General features: G+C 42.7%; 1 protein-coding gene across 11 annotated transcripts in view; it reads left to right on the top strand.

Annotated features, from left to right (window-relative positions):
* LOC115587137 (alpha-1,3-mannosyl-glycoprotein 4-beta-N-acetylglucosaminyltransferase C) overlaps positions 1-22,716 on the top strand; it is a 108,064-nt gene that overhangs the window by 54,425 nt on the left and 30,923 nt on the right. For 10 of the 11 annotated variants that reach the window (XM_030426787.1, XM_030426790.1, XM_030426783.1 and 7 more), the window contains one exon: positions 2,105-2,188. The gene's annotated coding sequence lies outside the window, so the exon portion shown is untranslated. Of the gene's footprint in view, positions 1-1,550; positions 1,778-2,104; positions 2,189-22,716 lie in introns of those variants that run through there. The other variant, XM_030426791.1, reaches the window with a different exon arrangement.

Raw genomic sequence — 22,716 nt, 5'->3', positions numbered from 1 at the left:
ATTGGTGTTTGGATGATGAGTTGTGGATACATCCAGGTTTTCTGGCAGGTGTCTGCCATGTCGATGGCACCTGTAATGAAGGCAATGATGAGGGAAGGTTTAGGAGGATGCAGAATGGGAGGAACAATAGGAACATCTGCGCCTCTCTACAGTTAGAGTGTAATTGGGACCATATTTCATTTTCATCTTTGAGAGCTAGCCCTAGTATACTTGCTCTCTGAAAGATGAGACATATTTATTTGCCGCTGCAGCACATTCAGCCAGTCGGGCAGCCCAGGTGGTCTACTTTTGAGGAGGATGTAGGGTAGCTGCCGCTGTGATGACGGCCTCCTTTCTGATCGGGACTCCTGCCACATCTCGGCCCGGCCACGCCGTCCCTTTGTCTCACCACTTGCTGTGAGCACGCCATTAAGCCAGCCGGAGTTTGACAAGAAAAATGAAGTGTGCTATTTCCTGTGGCCTCGAGTGTCTTCCTGAATAATGAGCGCATTGCCTGAGACCCCCCCTTGTCCCTCCCTCTCCCTGCCATCGGTTTTACTCTTCCCCTTGAAGTTCCAGTCTGTCGAGAGACGGAAAGGGTCTTTAGGTTGGCGCTTGCCTCGTAAAAAAAAATAAAATAAAAAAATAATCGGTCATGCAAGACCTGTCGAACTAAATCTGGAAAACCCAGAAAAAGGAAAGCGGATTAGATGAATGAAGTGGATTTTATTGATGAAATCCTCATCTCATGTCACGGTATTAGAGAACACAGAACGGGCCTCGAGTTATCAGAGGGAAACATCCATTATGATAGAGCATCATGAGAACACCTGTGACTGACCAAATTAACTTGCACTCTTCCACATATCTCTTATTATTTCCTTGCTTTTTTAAACACGTCAAATGGCTCCGCAGCACCTCTGGATCATAGCAAAATGCTTTGCCTTGCGTGGCAAACCACTGAAAAGAAAGTGCAGCTCCAGTGCTATTTCCCCCGTCCAGCCTTATTTCTCCCAATTACCAGCGTGTGAGCAAACAGTCTGACACGACTGACCTCCTCTCTGAGCGCTGTGGTCATGACTGGAAGGCTCTCCCTGCTTATTATGACAGAAGTGTTATGGTAATGGAAGGAAAGTCTGCACTGTGGCGATAGCACTGCAGGAACGGATAGCCTATTATCCACCACTGTGTGCTGGTAGTAATGGTGAGAGAGAGGGCATCCTATCTGTTATGGTGATGATGCATTTTAAATGGTCACTGCCTATTATATATCAGTGGATGATAATGGCGAGAGAGGGAGAGCATCCTCTGGGTTACAGTCATGATGCCAGGGAAATGGTGAAAAGATCCGTGCAGCGTGCGCCGCCGTGGTTTCGTGGTGATAGATTGAATGAAGGTGCCGGGGCTTTTCTCTCTCTGTTGTAATAATGGAGGGCCAGCCCATGTGTTCAAAGAGCGTGAATATCCAGAGAAGAGAGCGACAATGAGCTGTGTGTGTGTGTGCGCGCGTGTGTCTGTGTGTAGGTGGCCGCATGCGGATGCGTACGACAAACAAGAGCCACGCAGTAGAATGAGAGCCTTAGTTAGCTGTCTGCTTGGCGCTTCACCGCCCCTGTGATGTATGTTTATGGCCCATCATCTCTAGCCAATTACCCTGCCTCAGTGTGGGAGCACCGCGCCTTCCCCATCACAGCCGTCAGTGTCTGAGCGCGGAGAGAGACAGCGACAGTTAACGTTCCTGGACGTCCCTGGCAAAGTGCTGTTTTCCTTAGGGGGCTCTGGATATTCGTCTTCAAAAGTAAGCCACCGGGTAGCAGAGTCTGCTGAGTCTACAGCTGCTCTGGGAATTGGAGGCTTGTTGACTGTGTGTTTGTGTGAAATGTTGCCGGTCCGTGGGTGTGTATGGGCGCCATAACTTAGCACAGTGTGCGTGCAAACTTCGCAAAAATCTCACGTTATCCCACGCACACTTGCATTTGCATCCATTCGAGCCGTGGGGATCACTCACTGTTCAATACGTCGTTGTGCGCACACGGTTCGATGGTGTAAATGATGTGTGATCATCAGTTGAAATGCCTCACAGCTGTGGAATAACCTTGCCGTGTTGGGTCTCTTTGTTTACCAGATACAGCTGAGGCAGACGTGTTCATGTATCCCATCCAGGTCAACCTGCAGACTCTCTCCGGCAAACGCATCTGACTTTTAAGAGGTAATCTTTTCCCCTTTCTCTTTTTTTTTTTGTTTTTTTGTTTTTGCATTAGAGGAATGTGTTTCGTGCTATATTATCCTTTTATGTCTAGTTCACAGCAGCTGCCTCAGATTGTTTTTCCATAAAACGCTGAGACATTACTAAATTTTAAGCGAATCAGAGTCGCAGCGCAGCAGCCATGAAGAGTCATTTGCTTTTAGCGGGGAGTTGTTCTTAACCCTGCTGACACTGATGACGAGTGTGACTTCATCTCAGGCAGTCCCTTAAAAACTTCATATTTGGATGATTCCTCTGTGAAACTGAGAATGCAGAGTGGCAAGACAAGGTTTATATATATATATATATATATATATATATATATATATATATATATATATATATATTTGTTTTTTTTTTTGTTTTTTGTTTTTTCTGGCTCGATATTCACACACTGTGACAGATTGAAACTGCAAAGCTGTGTTTGTGTTGGCTAGACGAAGGAACGCTCCTGCCCAGAGGGTTTATCAGGGAGAGAAAATATTGACCGCCAACAGTTGCACTTTGGTGGTGTTATTGCTTTTCACACTTGTGTGATACAGACAGCAGTCGCCAAGCAACAATTGTAAACCCGCAGCCATATTGACAGCCACGTTGCTCTTCAGCGTGGGACAGAACATCCAGCTTATTGTGTTTACTTGTTTAGCTTATTTCACCAAAGTGCTTGTTGCAGATGAATCTAACAGTGTGGGAACAAGGTGAGAAGAAAACGGTTGCTCTTTAGGTGAGGCGCAAAAAACCCAGAGGGGCCTCTAAATTTCCTTCTAAATTAGGACTACAAAACACACTGACAAAACAACAGCAGAGTGTGTGTGGGCTGTGTGTGTGTGTCAGTGTGCGTCTGACTCTTTTTTTAAAAATATGTCGCAGCGTTTTACTTGCCAGCCAGCCTCTCTGATTATTGCTCTGGCAACGATGACAATTCATCACCTCAGTATTAGAGGGTGGCTCCGCACCTGTATCCGGCCTTCTGTTGTTGTAATTATAAACCCATCATTATCACATCTCAACTTTTTTTTGCTGGTAGAGGCAAGAAGTGATAGATAATGACACGTTTGCCAATTAAGCCTGCAGGAAACTGAACAAATTATTATTTTAGTTGATTCTATGCTTTCCGTCTATACGTCTGTAAATGGCACCAAATATTGCGATCGTTGATTATTGTTCCAAACCAATTTTCCAATTTTGCCAATTTTTTGTTACACATGTTTAAAGTTGGTAGGTTTGTTAGTTAGTTGGTTGGTTGGTTGGTTGGTTGGCAGGATTACACAAAAACTCCTGAGCTCATTTTAATGAAACTTGAATGGAGGATGGGTATGGTCCAGAATAGACTCACGTTAACTTTCAGTGCAGATCCAGATAAAGTGATGGATCCATGTGCTTTCTTTGACATTGTGAAATAGGCTTGGCTAAACCGTTGTTGCTGTTTTCGTTTTTCTAACCTATGACACTTTAAGGTGGTGCAGTCCAGTGAATGAGACGTTAGACATTCAGAAACGGCTGGGACTTGAAACAGCTTAAATCAGGGATGAAGGTGATCCTCCACATTCTCATCTGCTTCAGTGGCATGCCAATGTGAGCGTGTTTTTTTTTTTTTTTACTTTCAGTTAATTCCTCTGGGAATAATGCCTGGATCTTGATGATAAAAATGCAGGTGTGTTTAGGGGGTTAGAAGATAATGACTCAATAAAAATTTGTGAGGTGAACTTATCCTTTAAATACAGCCGTCAAAACATGAACTTTGCTGAACGATAGATACGTTTAGAAACGTAGATGCCTTTAGAGCTGCAACCAACTGGTAATCATATGTGATTTTGCATACATTTTCATTATCTTTTTTTCTAGCCAGGCTTGCCTGTGTACACTTACCCTTTCGTCTGTAACCACGCCCATCTTCAGCCTTAGGCTGTTTGATATCTCTGTATCTGTAGCCAAGTGCTAATTTTATCTCAAGTATTGTAATTACCTTCAGGTATTTTTCTCTAATTAAAGGGAGCAGATGAGACTGTTGCCAGTTCTTTAGGAGATTGTATTTTAATTACATTTATATCTAAATAATGGTGACATTGCACAGAGCCATTTACAGTAATATTGTTACTAATTCTAATTGTGGTATTTATTTCAACCATGTTACCCTTTCCCACAATAAACAAAGTTTGTGCAATGCCTTCTTCTGGGTTTCTACATTTCTACTAGCTTTTTGACCCTGAGACATTCCACGCCGATGAAAGATCTCTACATTTCAACTTGGTTAAAACTGCTGTTGCTGTTTTCCTTTTTTCTAACCTATAACATTTTTAAGTGGAGCACTCCAGTGAATGAGACGTTTGACATTCAGAAACGGCTGGGACTTGAAACAGCTTAAATCAGGGATCGAGGTGATCCTCCACATTCTCATCTGCTTCAGTGGCATGCCAATGTGGGCGTACATTAAAGATTCATGCAAACAGCTGTTTCTTCTACAGGACAGCATGGCTCGGAGCAAAGCTGTGTGCTTAGATTTCAAATCAGGGACGCCTGGAGGAGCTTGGTTTGAAGGAACATCGCCGTCAGGGCTGGCTACTGTTTGAGAGCGAGAAATTAAGACACGCTTGTCACCGAAAAAAAAAAGCCAGCGATAAAAACAGATCCCTAAAAAACTTGGAGAGTAGGAGTGCAAATGATTCCTGCAGGCGAGAAAACTGACTGGAGATCAGCTGAGAGAAGCAAGAGTTTTTGGTGAAAGTGACCTGAATTTGCCAGATCAGACACATGAAACAATTCACTTCTTAATCCACAGTGAGTGTGATACAAAGCCAGAGTTGATGGGAGTCAAATTAGTCATTTTGATACAACGCTTCACTTTGACTGACTGCCGGTGACTCGGAAGAGAGGCGTGCAGTCATCCGAGCTGACATTTGTACGACGTTTCACCACAGATGCGGCGAGAATATATGTCAGACCCTGAGAGCCACTAAATGCAAAGTTATGTGTGTTTAGTGTGAGGAACATATTCACAGCGAGTGTGGCGCCGCCATCGCTCGCTCTCCCTCTCCGGCCCGCATGCACTCTGACTCATGTTTACTCTTACGTTCGTTCTGTCTCATTTTCACTGCATCTCATGTATCCTGATACGTTCTTTCCTCTTTGTTCTAGTGTCTGGGGAGACCGAGGCGTTGTTGCAAAAGAAAGCTTCATTACATCCATGCTTCGGTGAAACAGATTAAACACGAGGATGCAGCTAAAATAACGAAGTGTACGCGTCTCGCTCCGCATAAAAATACAGTAAATGGTCTTAAGGAGTGAAACATAATAGCGTTCTCCCCCTCGGCCCGAGACATGCTGTGACCTCCTCACCGGAGCTTTGCAGTGACCATTTGAATGGTAATGTGACAGGCTGATTGCCAGTTTGCAGCCCACACAAAAGCATTGCCCCGCTAAATCAAAGGACAGCTCTGTAATGACAAACACAAACAATACGGCGAGCTGCAACCAAATGCTATCCGCTGCTTTTCCCCTCCTCTTCAAAATTATACACTCCATCACCCCACGTCCCCAAAAAAATGAAAAGAAAAAATTACTGAAAACATCACAGGCGAAAAAACAGAAAAGACTGTGTTTTCACCTATCAGCACAAAGTCACACCTCGCTTAAAGCTGACTGCCATGCTAAGTAATGCGATAGCGAGCTATTCCTGCTGGATATTGCAGTAATAAGCAGATGATCCCCTTTAGAAATAACAGCTGGCTGTGTTTTTTCTAATGGTGAGGCTCCATCACCGCCCGTCATTCCTTGTTCATCAGCAGCTGTTAGCCATGCATACCATGTTAATTGCTCTCTGCTTATAGTGCACTACTTTTTTTACAAGCACTTATCAGTTGCATAAATGCATCATAATGCAAACGTTGAGGGAGTTGAGAAGTGACAATTTCTGCGCGTCTACTTTGTGAGTGACTTCATGAACTCGTCTCTTGAGCAGCTCGAAAAACAATGACGGTCTCTGTTGAGGTGAAGAGCAGCAGACACTCATTTTGCTATGTGGCAGCATTTTTTTGTTTTTGTTGCAGCAACCCAATCACCAGAATATTTGAGTTTCAATTTGAATCTTAATCTTTAGGTTCCATTTTTTCAATTTCCGATTTTAGGTTCCAACAATTATTTGCTTACTGTTTAGTTAGGTTTCGGCACTATAAACACTTCTTTGGGGTTGTTTTTGTTTCCACAAAGACAGCAGGAGATGACCTGAGGTCTCATAGAAAATATCCAGTGGTTTTGTCTGGGCCATGCAAGGACGGTAATGTATCAGCCATAGACACGTCATCAATAGCAATACGAAAATAGTTTGGTAAGTTGTGAGATAGGTGCATGTTTATGCATGAAATGCAAATCACCTGAATGCACATAACAAATACGGCCTGGCTCATAAACAGCCTGTCATATCCTTTGATAATGAAGCGTGCTAAGAGTGACACATAAACAATCATTCATTTATCATTTAACGGACAAATCCCAAGGATACCCAGGCATGTGACTGACATTAACAGAAAAATAAATCAGTGCTGACGGAGAGGAAATAGTGAATAAAAAGGGATAGGTCAGCTCGCTGGTGTGCCAACTTTTTGTTTTTAGTTTTTTTTAATGTCAAACAAATATATGACTACTGTTAAACTCAAATTAAAGAGGAATTAATTCAGCCGTTCTTCGCCTGGTCTCTAAGAATTATAAATATGAATTGATATCAACTGAAATCTATTGACTTCATCATCGTGAGAGACTGTCCAGCCATTTTGTCCACGCCTCCTTTCACACTTACAAATGTTGAACGCAGTCTCGAACAGCAGTGACTGGCTTGGGTAATTTAATTCCACCACCACCCCCTCCACTTCCTTATATGTGAGTGAGGTAATGAACGTGTACTATGAACTAGCACATATTATGACATTGGGAAATGTCGATATGGTGCATGTGAACGGTACAAATATGAACCTATCAGTGCTTTGCAGAAACATTAAATGCCAACATTTCATGCTGGTGACAGGGCTGACTGCAGAGTGGTGTACTCTGTGCAGATCTCTGAATGATGGTCGTTAAGTACAGCGTGTTTCCATCATCTGAAATTATGTTTCCTCTTTGCTTTTATGCATCCTGAATTGGCGAGGCATTGAATGTTTTTTTTTTTTTTTTTGATTTCAGAAATTCAGTCACAGAACAAAGACTCGTCAGAAGCCCCTTCATGTCTGTTAAGCTTTTCATTTTACTAATTAATTCTGAACTGTACCAGGGGGATGCTTAGCTTACAGTACAATATGCTCAGTGGTTTGGCAGCTCCGACTATGGACCTAATCACGACTCACCAAAACTGCCTCCAAAGCTAAAGATTCCTTTTTTTTCCCAGTTAAAACAAAATCCACTCTTAAAGCCTGTAATAATATGTTACAGTGGAGCTAAAAGAGTTTTATAAAGCACTTTCAGTCTAACCGTCAGCATCTGGTTCTCTGTGTCAGTCACTCAGACCGGAGGACCCAGAGCCTGTGTGTCTGAAAATCACAGCACTACCGCAGCTTTACTTTCATACTTCCCCTTTTCAAACTTGACACACCAGACGGTTTGTTACACAGAACCATCTGGGAAAGGCGCCGTTAAGAAAAGAGCAGGCATTTTCAAACAATACATGGCAGGTGATTGGACCAAACATCTGTCTGTCATCGTCTGTCACAGGCTGACTTTAGCCGATCCGATCGAAAACATCTTTTTCATCGACAGAACCCTCAGTGCAATACTTTGCTCTTCTTTCAGTGGAATGCGCACTCTAGTTCTGCTATACACAGATGCTTTAGCAGCATGAGGAGGCGCCATTATTGTTTTCAAACGAACAGTCACTTCTCTTGCTGATTGTCACACCTAAACTGCACCCATAGTTGCCAGTAGCTCCTCGTAGGAACGCATGGGTGTGTTTGCCTGGTAGGATGGATTGGAGAGGGCACATGCACAAAAGAACTCCCAAATCCAGCTGCCTCGCAAGTTAACACCTTTTCTCTAATAAAGGGAGGGGAAAAGTTTAAGGCAAGTGGGTACAATAAAAAAAGTAATTACATCTCTGCGTCGCTGAATACGGTTTAATAATATCTTCGAAGTGTGAGCATATTAAAGGAAGGATTTTTCCTTCAAAACTTTGAGGTGCACATCAGAGATGCGTAAAGCCTTCCCCTGGATTGTTGATGTGGCACTATCTTTGGCTCACACCCACATGGTATTTTTCTGCGAGCTGGAAACCCACTCAGCATTCTATATTTCTCTCGTTTTGGTTCGAGAGGAGACTGGCAGCGCCGACCCCACGGGATGTCGATTCCCACCAATGCTCGTGGACTTACAGTAACATTTTGCCCCGGTGTCAGGGAGGAGGAGAGGAGAAGCAGAGCGAAGGAGAGAAGACTATGAGCTTAATGTAGATCTGTCATCAGCTGGCTGCAGATCAAAAGAGCAGCATTGGCAGGCGGAGCACAGAATCCACCAGAGCCTCCTCTCTGTGCCAAGCTCCAGCTTCTCTGAGGTAGACGAGCACAGAGGGGCCTGGCTCCAGGCGAGGAGTGTGTGTTTCTGCTCCCTGTGTGTGTGCGTGTGTGTTCGTGTAGCTTCGGGGGCGGAGAGGTGTGGGCACATGCACAATGTCTCAAGGCGAGGATCTGGCACTTTGAAAATGTCACCCGAATCCCAGAAACAAAAAAACAAGAAGAGAATGGAGAAAGTGTGATGAACAGACGCGTATGCTCTGGGAGGTGTGGGATTTAGAGACTGTGGAAGGCAGAAACGCTTCTCTCCGAGTGGGAGACCGGGAGAAATGAAAGCGATGGCACAAAGAAATGCAGGTTCTTTTCTTAACGGCACACCTCTGCAGCATCTAGTGTACAGATGTTAAGTGGGTCCAAGGACGTATCTAAATTGCAGCCTTCTGAGGGTTCTAAGTGGTTTCTTTCTTTCCTCTTTTGATGGTTGAATGTGTTGGTGCACTTGTGCTACTGTGAATTTGTCACTTTAAAAATCAGCCAAACCATCACAATTATGTTTTTTGCTTCATTTACTATTGCATTCGGTTACCAGGCTGAAAATATTTCATCATTTCTTCTCGGCCATCACTCCAGTCTACAATAAAATGCTGGTGATGTCTGCCAGTAATGGTTCGTGCTTTGCTTTTTTTTTGGTTACCATTATGAAAGCCAGCATGGTGACGGGACATCTTGATTAACATTTTCTGTTACATATTACCCATGTGAGCTATCAAGATCCTAGATTTTCATTGTAAAACTAAACAGCCAGGGAATCCCAATGCAAAGCACTGCTGGGTGATCTTGGCACGATTGGTGTGTTTTCTCCGCATCCCTGTGAGCTATACTACTCACACGTGAGCTGTACTATTATTTGTTCGTCAGCCAGCACATCTCATCTCGCCGTGCTATGGATTATTATAGACGGAACCTGGAGGGGATTGACTGGCAAAGAAGGTTGCCAGATTTTAATCGAAGTGGTGGATTGTTATTAGACTTACATCACGAGCTGGCCAAAATGAATACCAGCATTTATTTTCAGCTGAATAATTTAGCATGTGTTCATAAGTGCATCAGAACGGCTTGGGCATGATTGACAAGTGGTATTATCATCAGATCACTGAGACCCAGACTTGGGTAATGGGGTTGAGGATGGATGGATTTTGATGTCAAACTGTCACACAGAAGTCTGCTGTGAATTATGATCATGTAGTCTGAATTTTTCTCCCAATTCACTTGTGATGAGAAATTTGAGTAAACAGCAGACTAAATGTACTTACCACAACATAGTCCCATGCACGCAACTAAAGCACTCTGGTTGAGGTTAGGGGACGATTGTGGTTTAGGTTAAAAGTCATTAATTGCTGAGTTGTGAATTAAAGCACAGTAATTTCTGTACCTTGACCAAGTGCTGCCAGTACCTAAATGCTTTGCCTTTTTTCCTATAAATTTGTCTTACAGCGCCTGAAATTAACACCTGCCAAGCACCGAAAGCAATTAGATTTTCAGTTTAACAGGTAAATCTGTGAAAGCTTTCTGCCACACTGGCTTTCAAATGTTTGTGTCAAAGCAGCCATGTCATAAAAAAAACTATATTAAGAGCCTTGTTTTGGTTTCATTTACTGACACACACACACACACCATAGTAACATGCTAAAAACAAAGCAACGTCCCATTCATTTCTCCGTAGACAGATTTTAACCACAAATCTCTGGAACTTTTTAAGTCAATTCTAAGCATAAACATCACGTGGGAGGGTTGGTTGTACAATGAACAGTATTAGTTCTCTCACAATCACTCTTATATCCGAGCAAGCTCAATATTGTAACTTAGATATTTCCTAACTGAATTGCTAATGAATCTAAGGCAATCTAGGATAATCAGATGTAGAATTGAATCGGGACCTTGTGAATCAGAATCAAATTAATTAAGGAAATCAATGGCAATTAAAGTATTACAAAATCAGATATTTTAGCAAAAAACAAATGAAATACTGATTTGTTCAGTATCAACATTTTTGGCGCTTACCAGCTATGTAATTGGCAAACCGATTCCTTCATTACCTACAAAAGTGCCTCCACTGCTTTTGTCAAAGCAAACCGAGGCCCCGTTGTATTTTACCGCAGACAGCAAAACTAATTGCAACGGCTTGCGACTAAATCAGATGAGCCATCTTTCAATTACTGTGATGGGTGCTTCAGCTGATTTCTTCTGTCAGTTTGTCAAATCTCTCTGAACAATTTTGTTGACAATCATTTGTATCAATCTTAAGTCAAATGTAATTTTTCTTTTTTTTCATCCATGGGTGGCAAAAATGATAAGCCTGGTTCCGAGGTTATTTTGTTGTAGGCAGCAGATACTAACACGTGAAATTCTCCTCTGACAACAGAGGTGTAAGAAGCACTCACCCTGTATGCTTATCTCTACACCCTGAAAGAGTTTCTAAAGAGCGGGATGCGGCGTTGAGAAATCACCACCTGACCTTGCCAATCTTGTCCCAAGTCTTAGTGTACAACAAAAGAAATCCAATTAAATGAAGATGCTCAACATCTCTTCTTCAGAGCTGTTTTCTCTACGTTCCTCGTGTGTGTTTGCACTTGCGTGTGTGTGACCATGTGTGTGTGGTCTTGCGTTCGCTCGAACTCAATGTCAAACCCATTTTCAAACCACTGATTCAGCTAGTTCTGGAGATATACCGTGGTGCCGCCAATGCTAACCTTAAGAGATTACGGTGACATTAAAAGCTGCATATGGCGAGTGGGGGATACCCAAACCACCGGGCGCCTCTTCTGATGCAAATGTCCTCTCTCACCTCTATCAGCAAAAGTAATTATGGCAAACCACTGTGACATCTCAGGCTGTGCGCAAGAGGGGAAGAGTACCTGGTATAGGTCATGGAAATACACCCATCTCTCTGGGTAAGGAGGAGACAATTATCTTTTTGTGAGGAGAGGCGGCGTTGAGGGAGGAGCCCTCCACCTTCTAAACCCCCCCCCCCCCCCCCCCCCCCCACCACTTCTCGATCTGATGTATCTTCTGTGCCAGCAGCCTTGAGGGAGTCGGTCAAGAAATTGACACTGCTGCTAGCACGCTCGGGGCGAAAGAGATGTGTCGGAATAGCTCCTCCGTCTCTCTTGGCGTCTGGGGCTTCATTACTATGTTGGCAAACATGTGTTTGGTCTAGATTATATAATGTATCTTTCCAGTCAGTGCGTACGTATGAAAATGACATGTATATTGACACTGCTGAGGTAATTATATGAGGTGTTTAAGTGCCTGAGCACAGCAAAGATGTATATTAATGGACAGCTCACACAGTCTTACCATAATGATAATAATGCCCCTTTTAAAAAAACAGATCTCAAGTTAGGCGTATAGGGTTTTCCACATTATACAGTCAACCACATCTGTTTGTATGTTAAAGCTATGTGGCTTTCATAAAATGCCACCCCGTTTTCAATGCTGGAAGCAAACGTAGTCCTCATGAAAAGGTTTATCTATTTTTTTCTCCTCTCCTTGTCATGTTTGCGTGGTGGATGTGTTTCTGTCGGAGGGCTTTACCTAGCAGAGGGGTCGTGGAGCCCCCACAGCCGACCTCGCTGTTCGGAGTCAGTGGGCTGCGGTGGCCCAGAGCGGCTTACGCTAACCTCTAACCCCCTGGCAGTCGCTGCTGGCTTAGCTCCGCTGAACAAGTCAACTGGGCTTTGTGCCCGAAAGAGTCGACCTGCACGAGTGTCATCTGGCCCTGTAGTGAGATCCCCTGCACCTCAGGGCGAGCCCCACCACATTATCCAGCGCACTCCCGAGACAAGAGGGCATAGCACTCGCTGAGGCTACTCGTGGAGCTTTTAGCAGTGGCTACATTCACATACATTTGACTGTGCATGGAAAATATCCAACTTTATTTATAGTACATTGAAATCATGGAAGAATTTGTGTGCGGAATGAATGTGCTACATACATACATATATACATACCAAGAACATGATGCAGTGATTTAGATGCAGCATTTGTCTTGCTGTCATTCATGTAAACAGACACGTCCGAAACACTTCGGTCAACTTGATCTCTCAGCTGGGTAGTAAAGCCTTTCTGCAGTTAAGAAAATCAGACTAATGCCCTGATTCACCAAAATTGGCTTAGTATGACCAAATCTGCCTTAGTCCACCTCACGCTTACTCAAGTAAATTAAGTATATATACAGTTTCATTTGGCAGTGACCAGTGCTCTTTGCCCCAAAACAAATCCTGGAATAAGTGGAATCAGGAATCAGGAAAATAGGTAATCCATTTAGTAATTTCAGGTATAGACGCACGTTAATATCAGCCAGTCACCAGAAACGGTTTATTGAAGGCTTTGAAATAAGATATCACATCAGCCTGAAAGGAACATTTGTGCAGATATGATAGGCAGAAGATGACGCTTTGATTACTTGCCCGTTAAGAGTGTACTTTTTAAGAGAGGGCTTAATAAAATGTTAATTCCACTGCTGGAGAGACTTGAGGTTTTTTGCAACTGGTTTAAAAAAAAAAAAAAATGATGAAATATATATGCATATATCAGTATTGACATTGGCAAACTGCAGAAATGAGCTGGACAACATCCGCAATATCACCACTGTTGGATTTGGCTACAGAGCGTACTTCCAACCGCACCGATCAGAGATGCTGACTGCTTGATTGGTGTGAAGTTGTTTTTGTTTTTTGTTTTTTTTTAATAATTGCGGGTGCTGGACACAAGCCAACATTTGATCAAGTGACAGGCAGCAGTCAGGAATAGTTTTGTGTTCACTTGCTTTGCGAAAGAATTCAAGTGAAGGCAGAATGTGAGTACAAAGGAAAAACTAAAGCATCAGATTCCTTTGTCTTAGAAAATGATAACTGGTGGTGGGGCCAAATCTGTTTTGAATACCTTTACAGAGTCTGTGGGAAAACAAAGGATTATTTTTGAAGTCTGCTGTCAGTTTCTTATTTCGTGAAATGCTGAGGAAGAAGAAGGAGGAAGGCGTTGGTCGCGCCTGTTTCTCCTCTGCTCTGCTCCCTAAGTCTGTATGAAATATTATAGGCAAGTTGGATATGGAACGGGGAAATGATTCAAATTTCCAATTAGCTGAAATATTGCCATAACTGATTAATATGAAGTTATTAGTTTGGATTTCAATGACTCCGTAATAGTTTAAGTTCTGTACACCCACTTCATCAATGTCACGAGTGCACAGAAAGAGGGAACAGAGAAAGTTTTTCTCATAATCTTGCTGTCAGTTGTAAACAAAAAAGCCTGTCATATTAATCTAGGTTGTGTAGGTGGGGTGGGGGCGATCGGCAGGTCTGTGCAATTAGTTATTGCACTGAGGGAGGAAAAAGAATCACATTCATTATGTGAAAATGTGGCCACCACGAAGGAGCCTCTTGAATTGCAATGAAGGAGGCCCCTTGATAACCATGAATTCACCAATTAAGCTTCTCATATAACATTCAAATTATGTGCATTTTAACGACTAGTTTCGCCACAGAAAACACTTGCATTTTCTTTTGGTTTCAAGAAGCTTCCCTGCTTGCGAATGTAGGAGTAATTAAGATAATTAAAGCTTTTGATGTTCCACATATAATCCAATGTGCAGCAATAGCGAGAGAATGCAAAAAAGTTGTAATGAATTTCAAGGCTTTGTCCTCCTCTGTTCCCTCCCATTACGACAGCTCTCATTGTCTGAGATTTCATTTTCTTTGAGTGAGACGCTTCTTACATTATTTGGGGGGGAAACTGGCTCCTTCATTTTGCAGAATTAACGATGTTGTCCCCTTCACATGTCAATTCTGGAACAGGAAAGTTTTTTTTTTTCCTTGAAACTTTCCGTCTCTGGGAACGGTTTTTGCCGAGCGCACGTGGACATCTCCAGCACTGTTCCTCGTGGCATACGGTTCGAAACACATTTATCACTGAATGCTGTCTGACACCACTATTTGGCCACTGACAGCAGGAAAAGGGCAGAAAGCTCAGCCATGAAAAATAAAGATGTGTCTGTGTGCAAGAGGCAGTAGCAGCAAACTACAGGTTTCACAGTGTGTGCTTTTAACTCTGAATTTTTGTCCCTGAAATGTCCTTATTTCCATTCCAACAAAAGGCTTCAGACATGACAGCTATTTTAAAGGAAGAAGTAATATCTTCTTGAGATCAACTGAACGCATGTGCCTGCATTATGTATGATGTATGTGTGAGAAGGAAAGAGAGAGACAGCGGAAAGAGGAGGGAGAGCTCCCTGGCTGAGCTTTTATCATCCTTAAATGTACCAAAATGAGTCTTGGGGAAAAGGAAGCCGTGTGGCTTTTGAAGAATTAATAAGCCTGTCTCATTTGGATGTGTCTGGCGTCTCGGACAGCCTGTGGAAGCCCCAGTTCCACACTTTCCTGACAGTGCCTTTGATGATCACTGATAACGTACAGCGACTCCCAGGGAGCGAGGCATCTAACAATGAGGGTTCAGTCAGTGGAGACCGGCTTCACTGATCCTAACTGAGCTTTATTATCTGGCCTCTCCCCAGCAAAGCAGTGCATTAGGTATTCCTGAGACAAAGCATTTGGGACTGAGCGCGTGCACCTCGTTTCTGTTATTCATGTCGAGGTAATCTCGTCCTTTGACAAAGGTTACTGGTTTACTCACCTGCTGGCTGCAGACAGTCTGGTCTTTGCCTGGGTCAGTCTGACAGTTTGTTAAAGCTCTTTGGATGATATCTCTCCAGCGTTACTGCCTCTGCAGAAGGGGTTGTGTTTTTGGTTCAGGGTGTTTGTCAGTGAGTCAGTAGGATTACAGAAAATCTACCGGGCCAATTTTCGAAAGAATTTGGTGGGTTTAGCATTGGCTGAGAAGCAAGCCATCCCATTTTGGATTGGACTAACAAATGATCTTTCACTCTCGCTAAAAGATTAGGCATTTAGCCTTGGTAGAATAAATGCCATGCATCTTCAAATCTAGTGGTATGTAGTAAAGGCGAATAGTGACCAAACATAGTCAAATATAATGACTCCAAACCTGGACAGTATATTTACATGATTTACAGAGTGAATGATTCATATTGTTCATCCTGTAGAACGACCTCAGCTGGGACATGACTACAAAATAATCTTTTGGGGCATCTTAGACTGTCAAAGTTACGCTAACTAAATGCTTGTCTTTGTCACTGACACGCTAAAGTTGTTATTAGATAGTGTCTCACAACATATTGGAACTGATGCCTGAGGACATAGACATGTCTTTAAAAAGAAATTGTTTTTGTGACCAGAAACAAAAGTCTTGCTAAAAGGGGAAGTCGCTGCAAGGCGATGCTGGAAACGTGATTCAGAGTTGGAGAGAGGAGTTTGGAGTTTACCTAGAGGATCTGCCAGCAATAATTTATTCCCAAAGATCGTGGCTAACTATTCAACTGATTTTTGAAAATGTAGATGTAGGCAACAACTGTAACAACTCACCTCGCAAGATTTCAAAGGGAGACCTCTCCTTGAGCGAGACTTGTGTTTCTGGTTACAAAAAGGATCTTATTGTTAATACTATCAAACAAAAAACAGGTCCATCTCTGTAGGAATCGCACTTTTAGTGGATGAAAGTGAAGTTTGGCGGTCGCAGTTGCCCCAAAGGATTATGTTGCAGCCATGTCACGGTAAACAGCTGAGGCGATCCGCTGGTCCGATTCCAAAACTATCGGTACGTCTGAATCATTTACACAACACATAAACTTATCAGGGCCAGGTTTAAAATACTGGTATTTCCCTTTAATTCCAATTTTAAATGTCTATCTTGTGAACACACAATAACAAGCCGGCATACTCATGATGTTATTACAGTCTAAGGATTTGATTCACACAAATATATACATGGTAATAAAGGTGAATGTTAGCTGTGTGGAATATTTCCATTTTAAAGAACATAATAAAAGCACAGATGAGATGATGAGGCTTCATAATTCTAATGGTTTCAGAAATATATCCAGACAAATTGGTGTTTGGTCTTGCAGATTTGCACATCATAGGAGACTACTGGCCTGGTCTGCGATATCCGAGTGCTCTCCTATTATGGAGATATTGATAGATGTCCTGCCTTGATAGATAATTATTTAGCTTTGAAGCTGCTTTACAAACCACAGAAGGATCAAGGATGTGATATTATTAGGTGAATTGAACTTAATCATAATATCAGTGTTTTGTTGTTTTTTCATCTCCATAGCTAAGACATTTTGCAACATTCTCTCTATCTGAAGCCCCTCTGCTGTTGGGTTCCAAATACTTCACATCTATTTGAGATTTCCCTCCTGTCATCTAATGTCTCTTTCGTGTTACATTACTGTAGCATGAGGAAGTAGGAGTGATTAGTGCTATTGTGATAAAAGCTGCCATCCAGAAAATTTGATGAAACCCTGGTGAGTCAGAGGCCCAGAAATGGGCTTCAGCAAACAAAATAATTGGGCAGAGGTGATACAGACGCAGGTACGTAACGACGAGCCTGTGTCAGGCAATTTTCTCCTCGGCTACTCATAACCTACAGAAAATGACAAAAAAGCATTGGCTGCCTTTGTTGAGGACAATTTTGTGATTATGGGGTTGATAGCCACATTCCGCAATTTGATAGCAGATGCATCCACACTTTTCAGGGCTACCTTGGCCAACTCTTGTTGCACCAATGTCACTCTGAAAAGTGAAAAAAAAAAAAAAAAAATCCTTTCATCCTCCAAATATGGCACACCAATTACTGATTTCTGTATTTGGGGGAATAAGTGGTTGCCAGAGTGCAAGGTGCAGCATTTCTTTCACACAGTCAAACTCTAAGCGAGGTTTTTGAGGTGCATGAGTATTTCTCTGCATGCTGTTCAGCAGCTCCAGTGAATGATGGACTGTAATACAAATGGGGACGTTTGAAATGTATGAGTAAAATAATTTGATCCAGTGTTGAACTATTTGAAGTTATTCTCTTTATGACTCAGGTTGGTGTAAACAGAAGTAAAAAAAAAAAAAAAAAAAAAAAGTGCTGGAGTTGCTAATCCAAGATGAATTGAAGTATCTGCTGTTAAATTATTGATGCAGTCACAATCTAACCACCAGAGGGGCTTTCCCTTGTACATTGCACGCTTACCTGAAACATACTTGTTACATCAAAATCAAACTTTGACAGGGAGCCTGGGGAAAAATAGCCTGTGACCCTGTTTTAATATGTTGCTTCGGGCAATCTCTCTGCTGCAATAATGTGCTCTCACTCACTGACACTGGTAACCTGACAACCTAACTGATGCGAAGGCCAAGAAAAAATGCAATACACCAACAGAACACCATGAGACAACAGTAGGAAAACCCGTGAGGGACATTTTTTCAGGAACAAAAACTTTTCTTTTATTGCCTAGAAGACAAAGGGGATGTGCAGCTTAACTTCTTGTACAATTTATCATCTTCTGGCTCAAGCTAAAGAGATCCCTACTTCTGAAATCTGAGAGGATGTTTGTTCAACAGATTGGTACAAAGGACACTCTAGCTTAACGTAGTCCCACTGATTGATAACCACCGTTGTTGCCTGCAAGTTTAGCAAAATAGCATAGCTAGGTGATGGGAAGCGGCGAGTAAGCCTGAATGAAAGCAAGCTATGAGCAGGATATCGACACGGAGAGTAAAATTAGAATTGATTTGCAGAGAAGAGGGGGTTGCCGTCTTGCAGAGGCAACATCTCCTGTGAATTCCTAATCCGGCCGACTTTGAGGAAATCTCTGTGGCAGAACCAGTCTCTCATTACTCTCACAGGCAGGCCTGCAATCTGTAGCAGATTGGAAGCTAGACAGGCATCAGGCTGTATTAAGATTCAACCCCTCCGTGATGTTGGCAGACCACAGGCCTAACGAGAGCCTTGTAAACAGGCAGCTCACCAGAGGACATCTGGGTATTGCACATTTAAAAATAAAACATTAAAATCAATCCAATCAGCACGCTATGAAAGTCTGTCCATATGACTGATCAGGGACACATATTTCCTCTGAGTGTTTTCTGCTTTGTTTTCAGCTTATACACATTTAAAATGTCCCAACATGAAGTCAGCCTTACTGCTGTGTGTTGATGTCGGACAGAGGCGTAGGCCCAGCTCCTCTGCGGAAAGTTGTTTTTAATCCCCGGTCCCCTGCAGTTTTAATTGGACAGCAGGTCCACAACAGCAGACAGAAGTCCCTCCACGGGAGCTTTAGTGCAAGGCTGCAGGGAGGCGGTGAAATCTAAACTGAAGTGACACTTACTGACTGGGCCAAGGGGAAGGGAAAATGAGCTTTTCCTGGGGAAAGGGGAAACCTTTGAATAGGCAGATTGACAGGTTGAGCAGTCAGAGGAGATGGAAAGCACTTGTAGCTGCTCGGACGCGCCGAGGGGTCAGATGCCAGGGCTGGCAGCTTTGCTGGAGTGGCGGAGGTTTTACGTGTGACATTCTTGTCAAATGTTTGGCAGCAGGATCTCTCACAACAAACACAGCGGGAAGCTGACTGTTAATCTAATTTCACCAGCCCCAATCATGTGCATGGCCTTGGGGGGGCTGTTTTGCCTCGACAACATGTTAGCGGGTCTGTAGACAGAAGTCTTGACTTGTATGCGTGCTTGGTAGGGGTTTCTTCAGGGGGGAAAACCTTCAGAGTAATACAAAAAAGGGTATATAGCAAAATGAAAAATTCCTCTATATGACAGACTGTGTTCATACCGCAGAGGAAATTGCTCTTATCATCGAAACACTGCGAGCAATATAGTGTAGGGAACAAAGGGAAATCATGACATATCTCACTTAGAGCAGAATACATCTGCAACATAAAGAAATTACCATCGGAGCTTGTGGCAACCTGCACTCAGAGGATGTGCCAGGTAAGATTTCACAGCCTCACTGTGGAAGAAATGACTGTTTAACTCAAGAACTGGTTCAAAATGATGATTAAAGAGTAGGATTGTGCATTTCTGTGGTGTGTCAACTTTTGTGATTTCTGAAGGAACTAATTAAATTCCTCATTTTTGCCTTTTTGCTACTAGTTATTTAAAGCAACATCAATCAATCTTTTTTATGTTCACACTGACTCAATGGCGGAACTCTGCCGCTGTATGAGCTTTACAGCCTGTTTTTGCTCATTGTTTCGGTTGTGCTGCACATGTACTTTATGGTTGAGCCACAATGCTCTCAACGACCCTATAATTCAGCAGCAACAGCCGTTTTGACACCAGAAAATCCTGGTAAATCAGATGTGTGCAACCTGCCCAGCACCTAATAGCAGCCAGACGCATTAGCTACTACCTAAAATGTTGAATGCTTAAATCCATCAGAAATACAGTTATTTTATCATGCTATTGGATGATGCCTCATTTCTGCTCACTCATGAGTATAAATCCAATATTCACACTACTTTCAGCTATTCTTTGGTCTCCACCTGCTCCAGAGAAACAATCGTGGAGTTTAGCTGTTAAAGAATAATTCTTTCAAAAATATCGATTCAGTTGTCATCTACTAACACCCATGCCGATAGAAAGTCAGGGTCATCCACAAAACATTTCTGGAGCCTCAAGACAAAACAGCATTGGAGCATTTTCCTGAACAACTGAGGTAGATAGAGATTTGTTGTAAAATGTAAAAAAAACCAAAAAAAAAACAAAACTGAAAAATAAAGCTCATCGAGCCATTTTCATCTTTTAGCAAACATGTTAAAAACCTGACATGGCACTAAGTTATCCTGTATTTGAGTTCTTCTTCCCATTGGCCACAGGCCCCTAATGAAGATCTATACTAACCATTCATTATTTAGTTAGTAACTATAACGTCTTGCATGGCAAAATGCCACCGAGTCAGTCGTCAGTCAGTTGTCATAACTGGGTCACATCTGCCCTTGGGGGCAGGGCAGAGGAAGTACATAAACAAAGTAATTATATTTTAGTTGACTTGATAGTCTGCTATTCCAGCAGACCTGCCAGGGGATGTTTGATAAAAAGCAATGAAACGTCTGCTCCAGGTTCATTTGATACAGCGCTGCCTCGCCAGCCTTCACTTTGAAATGAGCTGATAGCAGGAATGGATGTTGTTCTCATTATTTATAAAGCCTCCATTAGGTTGTGTTCTTGACAGGATGTGCCTTGAAATTGTTCCCTTGGCACAGCTCCAGCAGTTGAAAACATATTCTTCAAACGGTAAATACTCCTAAATATGTAACGTTATCTCTCCTGCCTTTTTATCTGTTGGCGTGCACAGTTCAATGTTAAACACCTTATAATGTAACAACAACAAACAGAAGGATAATGGAGGGAGGAGTCTATATTTTCCATTTGAAATGTGAGTGAGTGACCTGTTGATGCACAAATCAAGGACACCGACAGGAGGGGAACTTTCCTCTTTCATTGACCTTGGAGAATTTATTTTATCTTGTTTGCAAATACTGCAGAAACTTAGTTCCGATCGATGTGTATAAAATGTCTGTTAAACTTTGGATTGAAGGAACGGATTGCCGAGAGCACATTTTCCATCTACCGTACAACCCATACTGTTGAGGGTTATAAGAATTAATATGCATAACTGATGTACTCACAAAATCCCAGATTGGCATTTTAATGTTCCCATTATCTGCTGAGGGAGATACAGCTCCCACGTGTAGCTGATCTTGCTGACTTGTGGAGATCTACCAAAGCTAAGGCTAGACGAAAAAGCTGGAGGGGTAGAAAACAAAATCATGGAAAGCGCTTAATTAATAAACGAAAGATAGTTAGAGCTTTGAGAGTTTTCGGCGTAAGAAATTCAAATTATTATTTAGCGGATTCTCGACTGATACACACTGGGTCGAGATTGAACAGACCCTTTGCATCAGTTAGCAACTTTTAGTAGTCATGTGGGATCAGTTTCTCCATTCATTCCAAGTCAAATGAGCTATTACAAAAGCATGGGCTACAACTGAGGCATTTAACAGCACAATTAAATTCCAATGGCCTAGTATCTATTGAGCAATTAACCTTTGGTAAACCAATTATTATTTAGTGCGTGATGACAAAAGTTAGGTCCTAGAGGAGCTATGTCCTGTTTTAATAGACGGTCTTATGCCCTATAAAAGATGGAAATGTGGAGCCATTTTAGTGCCCTATTAGCTTAGCTCCACTGAAACACTGCCAACTTGCTTCAGCCGTGAGTATTGATTAATTGGCACGGAACAGTCTCACGAATCAGTCTGGGCTGGCGAGAAGGAGAGAACAAATGGATGCAAACTGATTCGGCCGAGTGAGGAAAAGTCAGGGTGTCCAATCCGCTGAGAGCTGGTGTAATGAGCGGGATGCGGACCAAGGTCCTCAGATGGTCCACATGGATCCTGTAGAGAGGGCTAGGGACCTCTGTCACCTGTTAGGTCTGTGAACCAGCTGTTCCCCTGCCCATCGAGTGCCATCCCGCCACCGTCTTTTCCAAGGCAACTTGCATCGAGTCACCAAAATCAACTCTACGCCGCCCCGCGTTCTCGTCCTCACAATCATTCTGGGAGTTTGACAGCTCACTGTACAGCCCGTCTACTCACGCAGCATTGTGTAAATATATAATGCATTGACTGCCATTAGAGCACACTTAGTCATTTGAACGACATTGTAAATGACGCTGTTGATTTGTCACTGGAGGGTCATTTGTCATTTTAGTTGTGACTTCAACAATCTGGACAATTCCCAGCCTGTTATATCCCTCATGGAACATGGAGCAGCTCAGCCATAAATTTATCACAGGCAATGCCATTACCTTTAGCTTGACGGCCCTCAAGCAACGGCAGTGCAATAATAGAGAATAGATTTTATCCCGTATGGAGCCGAGGCTTTCGCTCGTGCTTTATTTCCTCCTCCCAGCCTCCAAGATAAAGGAGAAAATAAGGTAGCCGCTGAAGTGTTATACCTACCTTAATGAAAGGTTTTAAACTGATACTGGTATTGACTTGAAAGGCCCGGGAGCATGCCTGTATATCAGATG

The sequence above is a fragment of the Sparus aurata genome, chromosome 8 (assembly GCF_900880675.1).
Source record: "Sparus aurata chromosome 8, fSpaAur1.1, whole genome shotgun sequence".
NCBI lineage: Eukaryota > Metazoa > Chordata > Actinopteri > Spariformes > Sparidae > Sparus > Sparus aurata.
This window is presented reverse-complemented; position numbering and strand designations above follow the sequence as displayed.